Consider the following 16,585-nt stretch of genomic DNA (forward strand, 5'->3'; position numbering starts at 1 on the left):
GTGTTTCATATTTTTTAACTTTTTATTCTGAGATACTCGTAGACTCACAATTGTGAGAAATGTTATAGAGAAATCTCCCATACCCTTCACCAGTTTCCCTCAATGTAACATCTTGTTAACTATAATATTACAACTAGGAAGTTGATGTTGATACAATACACTCATCTTGTTCAAATTTCACCAGTTTTACATGCACCCAATTTTTTGTGTGTGTGTGTGCGTGTGCGTGCACATTTAGTTCTATATAGTTGATCACAGGTGTAGAATTGTATGACCACCACCACAGTTGGACACGGAAAAGTTTCATCCTGGGGATTCCTCATGCTGCACTTTTAAAACCACAGCCACATCCTGCTCTTCCTCCTCCCCTAACCTTTGGCATCTCCTAATCTAGGGGTCCCCAACCTCCGGCCACTTTCTGATACCAGGCTGCACAGCAGGAGGTAAGTGGCAGTTGAGCAAGCATTGCTGCCTGAGCTTCACCTCCTGTCAGATCAGCCACCGCATTCGATTCTCATAGGAGTGGAACCCTATTGTGAACTGTGCATGCTAGGGATCTAGGTTGCGTGCTCCTCCTGAGAATCTAATGCCTGATGATCTGAGGTGGAACAGTTTCATCTCGAAACCATACCCCTACTCCCCATCCATAGAAAAACTGTCTCCCACGAAACTGGTCTCTGGTGTCAAAAAGTTTGGGGACCATTGGACTAATCTTTTCTCCATTTTTATAATTTTGCTATTTCAACGATATTGTGAAAATTGTGAAAATGGACCATTCAGTAAGTAACCTTTTAAGATTCCTTTTTTTTTTTTTTTTTGCTTAGCATGATTCCCTTGAGATCTATTCAAGTTGTTTCCTGTATCAATGATTCATTCTTTTTTATTGCTGAGTCGTACCCCATGACATGGATGTAACACAGTTTTGCTGTTTCCCAGTTGAAGGACATTTGGGTTGTTTCCACTTTGGTGCTATTATACATAAAGCTATTAAAAATTCATGTAGAGCCGGGCGCGGTGGCTCACGCCTGTAATCCCAGCACTTTGGGAGGCCGAGGCGGGCGGATCACAAGGTCAGGAGATCGAGACCACGGTGAAACCCCGTCTCTACTAAAAATACAAAAAATTAGCCGGGCACGGTTGTGGGCGCCTGTAGTCCCAGCTACTCGGGAGGCTGAGGCAGGAGAATGGCATGAACCCGGGAGGCAGAGCTTGCAGTGAGCCGAGATCACGCCACTGCACTCCAGCCTGGGCGACAGAGCAAGACTCCGTCTCAAAAAAAAAAAAAAAAAAAAAAAAAAAAAAAAAAAAAAAATTCATGTAGATAACAGAATTAAACAAATGCTGGTTGCAGCCCACTAAATTGATTTCATGGCCAATGAATGGGCATGACCTGCATTTTTTTTTTTTTTTTTGAGACAGAGTCTCACTCTGTCTCCCAGGCTGGAGGGCAGTGGCACAATCTCAGCTCACTGCAACCTCCAATTCCCAGGTTCAAGCAATTCTCATGCTTCAGTCTCCCAAGTAGCTGGGATTACAGGCGCCTGCCACCACGCCCAGTTAATTTTTGTATTTTTAATAGAGATGGAGTTTTGCCTTGTTGGCCAGGCTGGTCTCGAACTCCTGACCTCAGATGGTCCACTTGCCTCGGCCTTCCAAAGTGCTGGGATTATAGGCATGAGTCACCACACCCGGGCTGACCTGCAATTTTTAAAAATGTTTTCAGTTACTTGGCTGTAGTAATCTTGTTTTCAAGCCACACTAGAGGTCTTGCTTTCCTCATACATGGCCCTTAGGCTCCCTATTTCTTTTTTTTTTTTTTTTGAGACGGAGTCATGCTCTGTCGCCCAGGCTGGAGTGCAGTGGCCGGATCTCAGCTCACTGCAAGCTCCGCCTCCCGGGTTCACGCCATTCTCCTGCCTCAGCCTCCCAAGTAGCTGGGACTACAGGCGCCCGCCACTTCGCCCGGCTAGTTTTTTTTTGTATTTTTTAGTAGAGATGGGGTTTCACCGTGTTAGCCAGGATGGTCTCGATCTCCTGACCTCGTGATCCGCCCGTCTCGGCCTCCCAAAGTGCTGGGATTACAGGCTTGAGCCACCGCGCCCGGCCTAGGCTCCCTATTTCTATACTTCTGTTCAGACTGTGATTTGTGCCAAAAATTCTCTCGCTGAAGCATCTTTGGCTATTGAAGTCTTACTTATTAATATAAGTTAGGAATGCTTTTGGCTACAAAACACAAAAAAGGTTGACTAAAATATTTGATATCATTTGGATATTTGTCCCTGGTCAAATCTCATGTTGAATTTTAATCCCCAATGCTGGAGGTGGGGCCTGGTGGGAGGTGTTTTGATATGGGGGTGGACCCTTCATGGCTTGGTGCTCTCTTTGTGACAGTGAGTTCTAGTGAGATTTGGTTCTTTAAAGGTGTGTGGTACCTTCCCCCCACCACTCTCTCTCTTGCTCTGCCCTGTGACCTGCCTGCTCCCCCTTTGCCTTTCTGCCATGATTGTGAGCTTCCTGAGGCCTCCCTGGAAGCCAAGCAGATGCTGGCACCATGCTTCCAGTAAAGCCTGCAAAACCATGAGCCAATCAAACCTCTTTTCTTTATAAACTACCTAGTCTCAAGTATTTCTTTCCTTTCTTCTTTTTGAGACAGAGCCTCTCTCTGTTCCCCAGGCTGGAGTGCAGTGGTGCAATCTCAGCTCACTGCAACCTCCGCCTTCTGGGTTCAAGCGATTCTTCTGCCTCAGCCTCCCGAGTAGCTGGGATTACAGGTGCCCGCCACCACACCGGCTAATTTTTTAATTTTTAGTAGAGATGGGGTTTCGTCATGTTAGCCAGACTGGTCTTGAACTCCTGACCTCGGGTGATCCGCCCACCTCGGCCTCCCAAAGTGCTGGGATTACAGACGTGAACGACCGTGCCCGGCTGTATTTCTTTATAGCATTGCAGGAACAGCCTAATACAGGAAAGAAAGAAAAGAAGAAAGGAAAGACAGAAGAGAGAAAGAAAAGAAGAAAGGAAGAAAGAAAGAGGAAGGAAGGAAGGAAGGAAAAAGAGGGAGGGAGGGTGGGAAAAAAAAGAGGTTTTTCTTTTGCCCTAACAAGAATTGCCTAGAGCAAGGGTTGACAACCTTTTCTATAACCAGAGAGTAAACATTTTATACTTTGCAGACTAAGTGGCAAAATTGAAGATATTGTGTAGGCACTTATATAACAGAAAATAAAAGTCCTCTCTGTCCTGTTTGCTTGAGGTGGGCATGCTTTGCATCCAGTTGCCCTCTGCTGGAGACAGTCTTGGAAGAAAGAGCTTATCAGCCCAAGGAGGGGCCTGGCCAGCCAGGTGTGTAATAAATATTGCCAACCCCCCATGGTCAGTTTCACTCTCCACCCCGGTAACATCCAGTGCCTGTGCACTCTTCTCTACTCCTGGCGAGCCCAGCCACATCAATTTGGGCAGCTAACCAGAGGCAAGGTGGCTTGCAGGTTCACCAACTCCCGGAGTGAGATTCCAGCACTCAGTGCCCAACAGCTGTCAACAATGGAGTCCCCAATGTGTTGGAGGCAACCAGCTGCGCCCTAGGCACTGCAGTGCATACCTGCCTACTGGCCTGGGGGCAAGTGCTGGGAGCAGAAGGGAAAGTAGGGGCAGAGGATGCCTTGGCTTAGTCTCTTGGCTCCCAGTGCTAGCCTGGTCAGTCGTGCCCCTGAGGCATATAAACAGATTTGCCATGGGGGCTGCAGTTTGCCAATCCTTGTTTACAGCAAGTGATTGGTAGTTATTGTTTGGGTAGCTTGAAGATATCAGGACTGACATCTCTGTGATTCTGTGATTCTCTTGGTCTTTCCCTCGTGGTCTCAAGATAATTGCTTCAAATCCAATCTTAACATTTGCATTCAGTTCAGGAGGGAGGATAAAATAGAAGGGACCATAGACTGTCTCCTTTACTAACAGATGTTTTTCCGGAGCCATAACCAGCAGATTCTCTTTATGTCGCATGGGCCAGAACTGGGTCCATGGCTTAATGCTCAATGTCTCTCAAAATGGTGATCTGCATGCCACGGCAGCATTGGGCTTCTGTGGTCCTCACTTAGCAATAAAGCAGAAAAAAAAGTTTATCTCTTTACTAATGATTCCTGCCAGTCCTGGTGGTCCAGTTCAAATGGTCCAGTTTGAGTTACATTCCCATCCCTGTGGCCAAGGGGATAAGAAACAGTGCTTGGCCAGCCTGGGTCTATTCCCTCCCCATAAGCCAGGGGATGTGATTGTCAGTGCTGTAGTATGAGGGAGGGTGTGTTTCTAAAGGAAAATGTGCCAGACAGAAACAAATATGTACTCCAGAAGGGAGTCAATATGGTTTTGCCAAATTAAATTGAAGTATGATAATGAAGTAGCTATACGCAAGATTTTAATGGATTCTTAAATACTGCTATCCTGGCAGAATTCTGGGCTGTATACAAAACAATTGATAGTATTTGCCTTCAAGAAGTATACGGCCAGCTGGGCATGGTGGCTCACACCTGTAATCCCAGAACTTTGGGAGGCTGAGGTGGGCCGATCACGAGATCAGGAGATCGAGTCCATCCTGGCCAATATGGTGAAACGCCATCTCTACTAAAAATACAAAAAACAAATTATCCAGGCATGCACGTGCCTGTAGCCCCAGCTACTTAAGAGGCAGAGCTTGCAGTGAACTGAGATCGCACCACTGCACTCTAGCCTGGGCGACCTCAAAAAAAAAAAAAAAAAAAAAAAGAAAAGAAAAAAAAGAAAAAGAAGTATACAGCCTGGAATAGACAATGGTTATTTAGCTAGAAATAATTATTTTGGTGACAAATGAAAAATATATGGCCACGCATGGTGGTTCATGCCTGTAATCCCAGCACTTTGGGAGGCCAAGGCAGGGGGATTGCTTGAGCTCAGGAGTTTGAGACCATACTGGGCAATGCGGCAAAACCCCATCTCTACAAAAAAACAAAAACAAAAAACAAAAAATTAGTTGGGTGTGGTGGCATGTGCCTGTAGTCCCAGCTATTCAGGAGGCTGAGGTGGGATAGCATGATCCCAGGAAGTTGAGGCTGCCGTGAGCCATGATCGTAACACTGCACTCCAGCCTGGGCGACAGAGAAGACCCTGTCTCAAAAAAGAAAAAGAAAAATATATAGCTAGACAAAGCCATGAGATTCTGAATAACAGGGACTCAGAAGTCAAAAGTATATTTTGCATAAACAAACTGAAACAGAGAAGATTTAAATGATGTGTCTATAGGTGCACTGAAAGTCATGATTCAGGTTGGGTAAAAATACAGAGTTCTTACCTGGGAAGGATTGATTAAACTTCCTGAGTTCATCCAGTTTGGAGTTTTTCGAATGGGCCCTTAGATGAGAGGTACTCTGTCCTGGCAGACATAGGGAGTCCCTACAGACTGATCATGTTTCACCTTGGTGTGCCCAAAGCATCTGGCTAGACATTAGCTATTTTCTGTGCCTGGCAAGACACATGCTATCTGCAGCCTGTTTGGGACTCAGCCATGAAAGAACCATTTCACAACCAGTGATACAGTACATCCTTGATGACTCAAGACATTCTAGGTTTCTTCTTTTTCCTTTGCCAAGTTTAGACTAGGACAGGGGATGGGGTAAGTGGCAGTGGAAACCATAAGGCAAAGAGAAGATAGTTGCTGGGTGTGTCACATTAAGGTGGGGTTATTAGGTAGAGACGGTCAGAGGACTTGGTAATAACAAAACAAAGAGCAGAAAATCCTCATAATGTGTCCTATTCAGTTCAATGTTGTCTTTATTTAACAATTACCAAATTAAACCACTATGCCACAGCATGTAGAAATTCTTACTTGTCAGCCACAGTCAAAATCTCCTAAAAATTCAACAAGATTTGATTCAAAAAAATCACACACACTCCCTAAAATGCAATTATACCCTCCTTACTAGTGACAATAATCAGGGTAAATAGCACAAACACCAATTCATATTTGTCATTAAATAATGCAAGAATCTTCCAGATTTCCATGATGCTGGGGGCGTGAGACTAAGAAGAATGGAGTACTGAAGGGAGAGGCCCCTAGAATGAATATAAGAAACCCTTCAGTCTTCACTCGGACACATCTGTGTGCTATCAGACCAGGTTCTTTAGCTTTCTGGATCTCAGTTTCCTCATCTGTCAAATGACAAAGTGACTTCTAACGTCTCTTCCCACTCTATTTTTAAAAATCTTTATGCCTATATTAAAAGCATTCTGAATGCTTTTAACTCTTGGTTATTGGCAACACAAACTCGAGCTAGCTAAAGATCAAAAGAGATATTAGAAATTCTAGTGTGCAAGGAATGGGACATTAGTAAATTTTCGTTGGCTCAAACAAGATCTAATTCTTTTTTTTTTTTTTTTTTTTTTGAGACGGAGTCTCGCTCTGTCGCCCAGGCTGGAGTGCAGTGGCCGGATCTCAGCTCACTGCAAGCTCCGCCTCCCGGGTTCACGCCATTCTCCTGCCTCAGTCTCCCGAGTAGCTGGGACTACAGGCGCCCGCCACCTCGCCCGGCTAGTTTTTTTGTATTTTTTAGTAGAGATGGGGTTTCACCGTGTTAGCCAGGATGGTCTCGATCTCCTGACCTCGTGATCCGCCCGTCTCGGCCTCCCAAAGTGCTGGGATTACAAGCTTGAGCCACCGCGCCCGGCCCAAACAAGATCTAATTCTGTTCTTCCACCTCCTTGTGCAGGAGCATGTAGGGTAGGCTGTGTGCAGGTGCAGGGGTCAAGAGTTGAGAAGGGATGCTATTCAAAGTATTTAACAACTGCTATAACTAGAAAGATGCATACCAGGGGAACATAAATCTGGGTGAAAGGGTTTGGGAGTTAGTGAAATGGTCAGAGGAGGCAGTGAAGGAGAATGGATAAAACAAATAGCTCGTCTCCTTTCTGATTCTTTGCCTCCGATAAACAAGAATATGGGTACCTCAATACATTAGCTCAACACATAAAGATACATGGGCATGTAATGGAAGTCAAGGGCAGAGATGCAGCCAGCTTGCCAGAATGAATGGAAGCAGGGGCTCGAATGCCCCTAAGACTTTAGATTCATCTCTTGTAGCTATTCTTCTCTTTAGGACTATTTCCCTCTCTTATCTCTATCGTCTGCTGAGACAAACTTCACCTGGTTTTCCAGTTAGCATGCTGCCAACATCTCCTGACTTTACTTTTTTTTGTTCTTGTTCAAAATATTACATAGCAAGGATGAACCTAATCCAAATTCCTCATGAAGGGGATCTAATTGGCAAAGTTTGGGTCAGGTAAACTTACTTGGACAATCTAACTGTGACAAGGCTGGGATCCTATTGATATTACTATGTGGATGGTGGCATGGGAGGGATATTCACAGTTTTAACAATTGGTATGGTATGGGCAGAATCATTGAGGATGGACACAAGCCATTAACAATCCACTGGTTCCAGAGCCAGACCAGGGCATTCTAGCTAAATACCAGCCTGGGATGAGGAAAAATGAGGACCAATTTTCAGAAAATGGAGAATAATTGTTGTGAATTGAGTAGTTAATCCAAGAGTATAAGAAAGAATCCGGGCTGGGCATGGTGGCTCATGCCTGTAATCCCAGCACTTTGGGAGGCGGAGGCGGTGGATCACAAGATCAGGAGATGGAGACCATCCTGACTAACATAGTGAAACCCCATCTCTACTAAAAAAACAAAAAATTAGCCGGGCATGGTGGTGGGCGTCTGTAGTCCCAGCTATTTGGGATGCCGAGGCAGGAGAATGGCGTGAACCTGGGAGGCAGAGCTTGCAGTGAGCCGAGATCTCACAACTGCACTCCAGGCTGGGCGACAGAGCGCGACTCAGTCTCGGAAAAAAAAAGAAAGAAAGAAAGAATCCCAGAGTACATTACAGAGTATAAGAAAGAAGCAGTCAACCCTTTTAAAAAATGAAGTAACAATGTTCCTGGAAACTTTTTAGCAATAGAGGGATTAAGTGCCATTTTGGTTTTTATTTGATTATAGGTAAGAGTTCCATACAATAGTGTGCTAAGTATTGCGAACAATAAAGGAAAAATACAGCATGAGATGTCTCTTACACTCTGCCCCCAGAAGTTTTTTTTTTTTTTTTTTTTTTTTTTTTTTTTTTTTGAGACAGAGTCTCGCTCTGTCGCCCAGGCTGGAGTGCAGTGGCGCGATCTCGGCTCACTGCAAGCTCCGCCTCCCGGGTTCACGCCATTCTCCTGCCTCAGCCTCCCGAGTAGCTGGGACTACAGGCGCCCGCCGCCTCGCCCGGCTAATTTTTTGCATTTTTAGTAGAGACGGGGTTTCACAGTGTTAGCCAGGATGGTCTCGATCTCCTGACCTTGTGATCCGCCCGCCTCGGCCTCCCAAAGTGCTGGGATTACAGGCGTGAGCCACCGCGCCCGGCCAGCCCCCAGAAGTTTTCACTCTGATTGGAAAAGTCAGACACAGTGAACATTTACAGAACCAGGCATTTAATTGTATAGTCTACACAGCGAGTGCCCTAGGAGTCAGAAAAGAGTTTCTGTGGCTAGACTAGTCAGGGACGCCTTCAGGGAGTGGCTGAGGATGCTTTATACAGCTCCTTTCAGCATAAAGATTTTCCAAATTCTATGGATTAATAAAGAGACATTCCTCCATTTGGATTTTGAAGAATGTACTCTAAAGGTCTGGGAGAGCCTTCTAAGTCAAGGATGGGAATGCAAAAACTTTTGCTAAAAGTTAAACACCAGTCTTCTGAATAAAGTACGGATGCATCCTACAACATGGATGAACCTTGAAAACGTTACGCTAAGTGGAAAAAGACAGACACAAAAGCCACATATCATATGATTCCATTTGTATGAAATATCCAGAATAGGCAAACTCACAGACACAGAAACATAATTTGTGGTTGCCAGGAACTAGGGGCAACAGGGAATGTGGAGTGACTACTAATGGATGTGGGATTTCTTTTGAGGATGACGAAAATATTCTGGAATTAGATAATGGTGACCATTGTACAACCTTCTAATTATACCAAAACCCACTTAATTAGATGCTTAAAAAATGGTGAATTTTGGCTGGGCACGGTGGCTCATGCCTGTAATCTCAGCACTTTAGGAGGCCAAGGTGGGAGGATCACTTGACACAGGAGTTTGAAACCAGCCTGGTTAACACAGCAAGACTTCATCTGTGTGAACAAATTAGCTAGGTGTGGTAGTGTGCACCTCTAGTTCTAGGTACTCATGAGGCTAAGAGGGGAGGATTCCTTGAGCCCCAGATATCAAAGCTGCAGTGAGCTGTGATTGTGCCACTGTACTCCAGCCTGGGTGACAGAGTGAGACTCTGTCTCTAAAAAGAAAAAAGAAAGGTGAATTTTATGGTGTGCGAATTATAACCTCATAGAAATAAAAAGTGACAAAACCAAAATAATTTGCCAGCCTTCTGGTCAGAAATAACTTCTTTGGGCTGGGCGCGGTGGCACACACCTGTAATCCCAGTACTTTCAGAGGCCGAGGCACATGGATCACCTGTGGTGAGGAGTTCGTGATCAGCCTGACTAACATGGTGGAACCCTGTCTCTACTAAATACAAAAAAAAAAAAAAAAAAAAAGGCTGGGCATGGTGGCTTATGCCTGTAATCCCAGCATTTTTGGGAGGCCGAGGCGGTGGATCACCTGAGGTCGGGAGTTCGAGACCAGCCTGACCAACACGGGAAACCCCGTCTCTACTAAAAATACAAAATTAGCCAGCTGTGGTGGCACATGCCTGTAATCACAGCTACTCGGAAGGCTGAGGTGGTAGAATTGCTTGAACCTGGGAGGCCGAGGTTGCGGTGAGCCGAGATTGTGCCATTGCACTCCAGCCTGGGCAACAAGAGCGAAACTCCATCTCAAAAAAAAGAAAGAACTTATTTGGGCTGGGCGCAGTGGCTCACACCTATAATCCCAGCACTTTGGGAGGCTGAGGCAGGCGGATCACAAGGTCAGGAGATGAAGACCATCCTGGCTAACACGGTGGAAACCCATCTCTACTAAAAATACAAAAAATTAGCCGGGTGTGGCTGCACACACCTGTGTGCAACCTATAGCAGAGGTTACAGTAAGGTGAGATCGCGCCACTGCACTCCAGCCTGGGCCACAGAGCGAGACTCCGTCTCAAAAAAAAAAAAAGAAATATTTGTCATTTGTCCTCTTTTTTTACTCTCTATACCTGTACTTGTCCTACCTATACCTGTGCTATGAATGTCCACTGACAACCTCCTTATCTATCATACCAGACCAAAACTCCCCCCAGTCTTCAGTTGAAGCTGAATATTTTCCCTGGTGACCCCATAGATACCTCAAACAAAACATGACAAAAATGAAACTGCAATTTTTGAATCAAATCTCCTTTTCCTCCTCTACTTCCTCTGTGATTTGGTAATTTCCCCTAACCACCAGTCACTTAGGCCTTCTACGTGCAGGTACTTCATCTCATTTATTCATTTGTTTGTTGATACATTTAGCTAACTTTTTAGAAGACTTGTATCTATCAGGCAGTGTGCTTTGTCCTGGGAGCATAGCTGTGAACAAGATTCACATGGTTTTAGCTGTCATGGAGAAGACTTTAATAAGAAATTCCAACATAGATGAAAAACTACAATATGGAAAATATGGAAAGCTATATGAATGCGCAGCATAGAATCCAGCTTCCTACCTATAATTAGCCACCAAATGCTACTGACTTTGCCTTTAATTATAAATACCTCTTGGATCTGGTGTTTCCTCTTCAGCCACAATAACCTTGCCTTTCTTCAAGCTCTTAGCATCTCGCACCTACAGCTGCTTTCTAACCAGTGTCCTTGTCCCAGTTTCTCATGCCTGGAGCCTTGCTAAGTCTCAGATCCTTCTCCCACACTGCTGCCAGCAAGATTTTTCAAAAACAAAATATCTCTTCATGTGAATTCCGTGCTTATAATTTTTTTTTTTTTGAGACGGAGTCTCGCTCTGTCGCCCAGGCTGGAGTGCAGTGGCGCGATCTCAGCTCACTGCAAGCTCCGCCTCCCGGGTTCATGCCATTCTCCTGCCTCAGCCTCCTGAGTAGCTGGGAGTGCAGGCGCCCGCCACTGCGCCTGGCTTATTTTTTGTATTTTTAGTAGAGACAGGGTTTTTACCGTGTTAGCCAGGGTGGTTTCGATGTCCTGACCTCATGATCCACCCGCCTCAGCCTCCCAAAGTGCTGGGATTACAGGCGTGAACCACCGTTTCTGGCCCCCTGCTCATAATTTTTTATCTCCTATAGCAAGCAACCCAGCACCTTGGGCTATAATTTGCTGCCATCAGAGCAGAGGTCCACATCAATAGAGCTTGAGGACATGAAGGGGGTTTACCCTTCTTCCCCCGCTCTGGTGGAGAATCATTGTGCAGTTCAAGTTCCTTCTCAGGATATGCAAAGTCCTTCAAAATGTGATCCCTGCTTACTTCTCCAGTCTCATACCTTGCGATGGTTCCTCCCATTCGGTAGGATAGATTTTCTTTGTCTTTAACCTTTCCCAGGATCCATGGTTTGCACATCACCAAGCTGAGAATGCTCTCTAAGGCAGAGAAGTTTATGGATTTTCTAATATCGTAAGTTATCAGGTGGCTAACCTAGACCACATGAAAGTCCTGATGATCTTTTTCAGATATTTGAGCCTAAGGCCAGTTCATGGGCTCTATCTCCCCACCTACTTGATTTGAAACTCCTGACCCAGTCCAGTAGCAGCAGCGGATGAAATTGAGTGACTTAAAATGTACCTAAGACTGAACATAAGAAGAGGCCAGGGCCGGGCGCGTTGGCTCAAGCCTGTAATCCCAGCACTTTGGGAGGCCGAGACGGGCGGATCACGAGGTCAGGAGATCGAGACCATCCTGGCTAACATGGTGAAACCCCGTCTCTACTCCAAAAATACAAAAAAACTAGCCGGGCGAGGTGGCGGGCGCCTGTAGTCCCAGCTACTCTGGAGGCTGAGGCAGGAGAATGGCGTGAACCCGGGAGGCGGAGCTTGCAGTGAGCTGAGATCCGGCCACTGCACAGCCTGGGCCACAGAGCGAGACTCCGTCTCAAAAAAAAAAAAAAAAAAAAAGAAGAGGCCAGGTGCAGTGGTTCACACTTATAATCCCAGCACTTTAGGAGGCTTGTTTGAGGCCAGGAGTTTTAGCCCAGCCTGGGCAACATATGGTGACTCCATTTGTACAAAAAGTTAACCAGATGTGCTAGTATGTGCCTGTAGTCCTAGCTACTTGGGAGACTGAGGCAGGAGGACTGCTTGAGCCCAGGAGTTCAAGGCTGTAGTGAGCTATGATCGTACCACTGCACCCCAGCCTGGGCAACAGAAAGAGATCTATCTCTAAACAAAACAAAACAAAACAAAACAAAACAAAAAAGAGAGAGAGAGAAGAGAAGGAAGGGGAAAGGGAAGGACAAGAGGACGAAGAGGAAGAAAGAAGGAGGAGGAGAAGGAGGAGGAGGAGGAGGGGGAGGACAGCGACAACACTGGGCAGAGCAGGGAGTGGAGGGAACAAAGAAATGGGGAAGGAGAGAGGAAGCAGAGAGCCCAGAGGAGAGATGACTCTCCTGCCCTTGCTTACACAAGGTGCTGACCACATAGCCACTGCGCAAGTTGATACTAAATCTTGGTGCTAGTTAGAGGAACTGGTAGGGTGAGTGAACTAGGAAGAGGAGCTGCTCCTGAATATCTATTCCCCTGAGGATTTTATATGAGTCAAAGCATGCCATGGGAACCCAAAGTAAAGAACTGTGTTTACTTTCTTTTATACTCCATGTGTGTGATGAAGTGACTAACAGTCAAACTGTTTGGTCACGGACTATATATCTCTCTCTTCCATGCTGAGGGGTATAAGCGGGGGTTGCACCCATATTTTTTTTTCCTGCAAGTGTCATGCTGCTGTATGCCTCCGTGCATTTGCACCTGCTATTCCTTAGCCTGGAATGCTTTCCTTCCCTCCTGTCTGCTTATTAGTCTCAGCCTTCATGACTCATCTTAACTTTTGCTGACCCTCCCAACACTAAAAAGCTTGGTAACTAGAGAGCTAGGTACCACTCTTCTGTTTTTTTTTTTTTTTTTTTTTTTCATAGCATCTAGTGTACCTTTCTTGTAGCCCTTGTAACACTGCATTGTCATCAGTTCTTTAAATATGTCTTCTCGGCCGGGTGCGGTGGCTCAAGCCTGTAATCCCAGCACTTTGGGAGGCCGAGACGGGCGGATCACGAGGTCAGGAGATCGAGACCATCCTGGTTAACATGGTGAAACCCCGTCTCTACTAAAAAAAAAATAAAAAAAACTAGCCGGGCGAGGTGGCGGACACCTGTAGTCCCAGCTACTCGGGAGGCTGAGGCAGGAGAATGGTGTGAACCCGGGAGGCGGAGCTTGCAGTGAGCTGAGATCCGGCCACTGCACTCCAGCCTGGGTGACAGCGTGAGACTCCGTCTCAAAAAAAAAAAAATAATAAAATAAATAAATAAATAAATAAATATGTCTTCTCCACTAGATCAGAAAGTGAAGATTGCATCATGTTCATTTCTTTGTCCTGAGATCTTAGCAAAGTGCTTTTAGCACCTAGGTGGTTTTCAATAAATATATTCTGAATGGATGAAATAATTAATAACAGAACATTGCATATCGAGCAATAGCCATGTGTCCCCTTTGTCCCCAGACTCAATTTTATTTAGTGTCTTCATGGCATTGTAATAAGGTGCTTCCCTTCTGACCTAAACAATTTTTTGATCCCTTGTCAGAAATGTGGAGTGATCAGGGCTAATTGGATTTGTCCAAAGAGAAAGAGAGAGAGATTTAAAGCAGCCAGGTCTCATCCTGCTGCAGCATTGGCTGGACTCAATCTCAATAGAATTGGATCTGTGGGCACAATTCTTTTCCAGTCCTGATTTAATAGAGGGGACAAGAGATGTCAAATGCACCATTAAAGAGACGCATAGGTGGAAGGCAGACTGCTCAGATCCAACGTTGCTAGTCAAAGGACCAGATGTGTCCATTAGTGGCTGTTAAAAGGGGGCTTATTGCCTATTACATTTAGTGTCCCCTCCAAGAATCTCAGGTTCCTGGAAGTCTGAGCACGCCAAGATTGACCTCCCTGCCACCCATGCCTGCTGTACCACAGATGATGAACTGACTCTGACAGTTTTTGGTTGCCTGTAGCAGGTTACCTCTTTTAACATCTAATTTAAAAGAGAATAAATATTATATCTGTTGTTGTTATGAGCTTAGAAGCACAGGGTGCTCACAAAGCACCCCACACATCACCATCACAATTGCTATAATTAACTTTGCTGTATTTTTGTTCTATAATAATCTACAACTAATTATAGCCCATTAGAATTGTATGTACATACAGAGCAATTAGTGACAGCCATTTATGTATGTATTTATTTTATAAAGAATATTTGGAAAATATTGAAAAAATTTTTAAATGTTCTCCTGGAAATATTATAAATGTAGCTTCTTTCTCTTTTCTTTATTTTTTTCTTTTTTTGCAGTGCATGTACAGTGTATCTTCTTAAAAAAAAAAAAAAAGGATCACTTGGCTGGGCATGGTGGCTCACACCTCTAATCCCAGCACTATGGGAGGCCAAGGCAGGTGGATCACCTGAGGTCAGGAGTTCAAGAACAGCCTGGCTAACATGGTGAAATTCCGTCTCTACTAAAAATACAAAAATTAGCCAGGCATAGTGGCACACTCCTGTAATTCTAGCTACTTAGGAGGCTGGGGCAGGTGAATCGCTTGAACCCAAGAGGTGGAGACTGCAGTGAACTGAGATCGTGCCACTGCACTCCAGCCTGTGCGACAGAGTGAGACTGTCTCAAAGGAAAAAAAAAAAAAGGATCACACTGCACTATAATCTGCTCTGTTTTCCTAAACCAAAGAACCACAGACTGCGTATTTCTTTGTGCCATACAGTCTATGTTAGTTTTGAAGACTGCACAGTATTCCACATCATGCATAGACCCTAGTTAATTTAGTCAGTCCTCAGTCATCATTCCTTATTGCAGGGAATACTTGCTTTGTAAGCCTCCTGCTGGAACTTCCCGTTGACATTGCCAGGATTTGAAGTCTCTGGTCAAAATCCCCAGGCTATCAGATGATTTTTGGAGGCTACAAGGAACGTTGAGGGAGAAAGACCCAATAAACCTGGCTTTCACACTCAGAGTAGCTTCCAGGGTTCTTCCCAGATGTCCTCAGGGCTGGAGGATCCCAGGCTAGTGGGAAGGATAATCAGATTAATTTAATTGAGAGAGAGAACAAAGGAGAATTTTACTTTAGTTTGAACTATTCAGGATACTTCTTCAGTATGTCAAATTCTTGCAACTCAGTTTACTTCAGTTTTTTGTTTGTTTTTTGAGACAGAGTCTCACTCTGTTGCCCAGGCTGGAGTGCAGTGGTGCGGTCTCGGCTTGCTTCAACCTCCGCCTCCTGGGTTCAAGTGATTCTCCTGCCTCAGCCTCCTGAGGAGCTGGAATTACAGGTGTGCCCCACCACACCAGGCTAATTTTTTGTGTTTTTAGTAGAGACGAGGTTTCACCATGTTGGTCAGGCTGGTCTCGAACTCCTGACCTTGTGCTCCACCCGCCTTGGCCTCTCAAAGTGCTGGGATTACAGGCGTGAGCCACCATGCCTGGCCAGTTTACTTCAGTTTAATTCAATTTGACAACTTAAAAAACTGAGCAGTCCATTACTGTAGCACCGCCTGCTGGGACAAGAATTAACTCCTGCTCATTCATTTCCTTTCTCTCTCCCTTCCTTTCAAATTGGAATACATGCTTCTCCTTAACTGCTTCTTCTTGTCCTCCTTGTTTCCACCCCTGGGGCATGTTTTCCTCTTCTGGTACATTTGTAGGTCATTCTAGCCTTCTCTAAGGGTTCTACAGTAAATGATGATAGACTCCTGGACTAAGTGGATTCTCAATGTGCCAACAATTTACATTATTTGGTTCATACACTTAACAAATATATGTTGAACACATACTATTTGCTATGTCATATGGGTAGGACAATGATTATCATGTATACAAACCTCTCTCCGTAGGAGCTTACAGTCTAGCAGAGGAGCCAAAGAAGTAAAAAGAGATTTGCAAAATGAAAGTATCACAAGAGGCCGGGCGCGGTGGCTCAAGCCTGTAATCCCAGCACTTTGGGATGCCGAGACGGGCGGATCACGAGGTCGGGAGATCGAGACCATCCTGGCTAACATGGTGAAACCCCGTCTCTACTAAAAAATACAAAAAACTAGCCGGGCGAGGTGGCGGGCGCCTGTAGTCCCAGCTACTCGGGAGGCTGAGGCAGGAGAATGGCGTAAACCCGGGAGGCGGAGCTTGCAGTGAGCTGAGATCCGGCCACTGCACTCCAGCCTGGGCGGCAGAGCGAGACTCCGTCTCAAAAAAAAAAAAAAAAAAAAAAAAAAAATGAAAGTATCACAAGAGAGGTCAGCTCAAGATGCTATTTCCATCAGACCAGAAGTCACCCTTGACTCAAATCACAACTTTAAACTTGGCCCAACATCCAGTGGCCTGTCCCCAGGGGTACAAAT

Source organism: Macaca thibetana, chromosome 4, assembly GCF_024542745.1.
Source record: "Macaca thibetana thibetana isolate TM-01 chromosome 4, ASM2454274v1, whole genome shotgun sequence".
NCBI lineage: Eukaryota > Metazoa > Chordata > Mammalia > Primates > Cercopithecidae > Macaca > Macaca thibetana.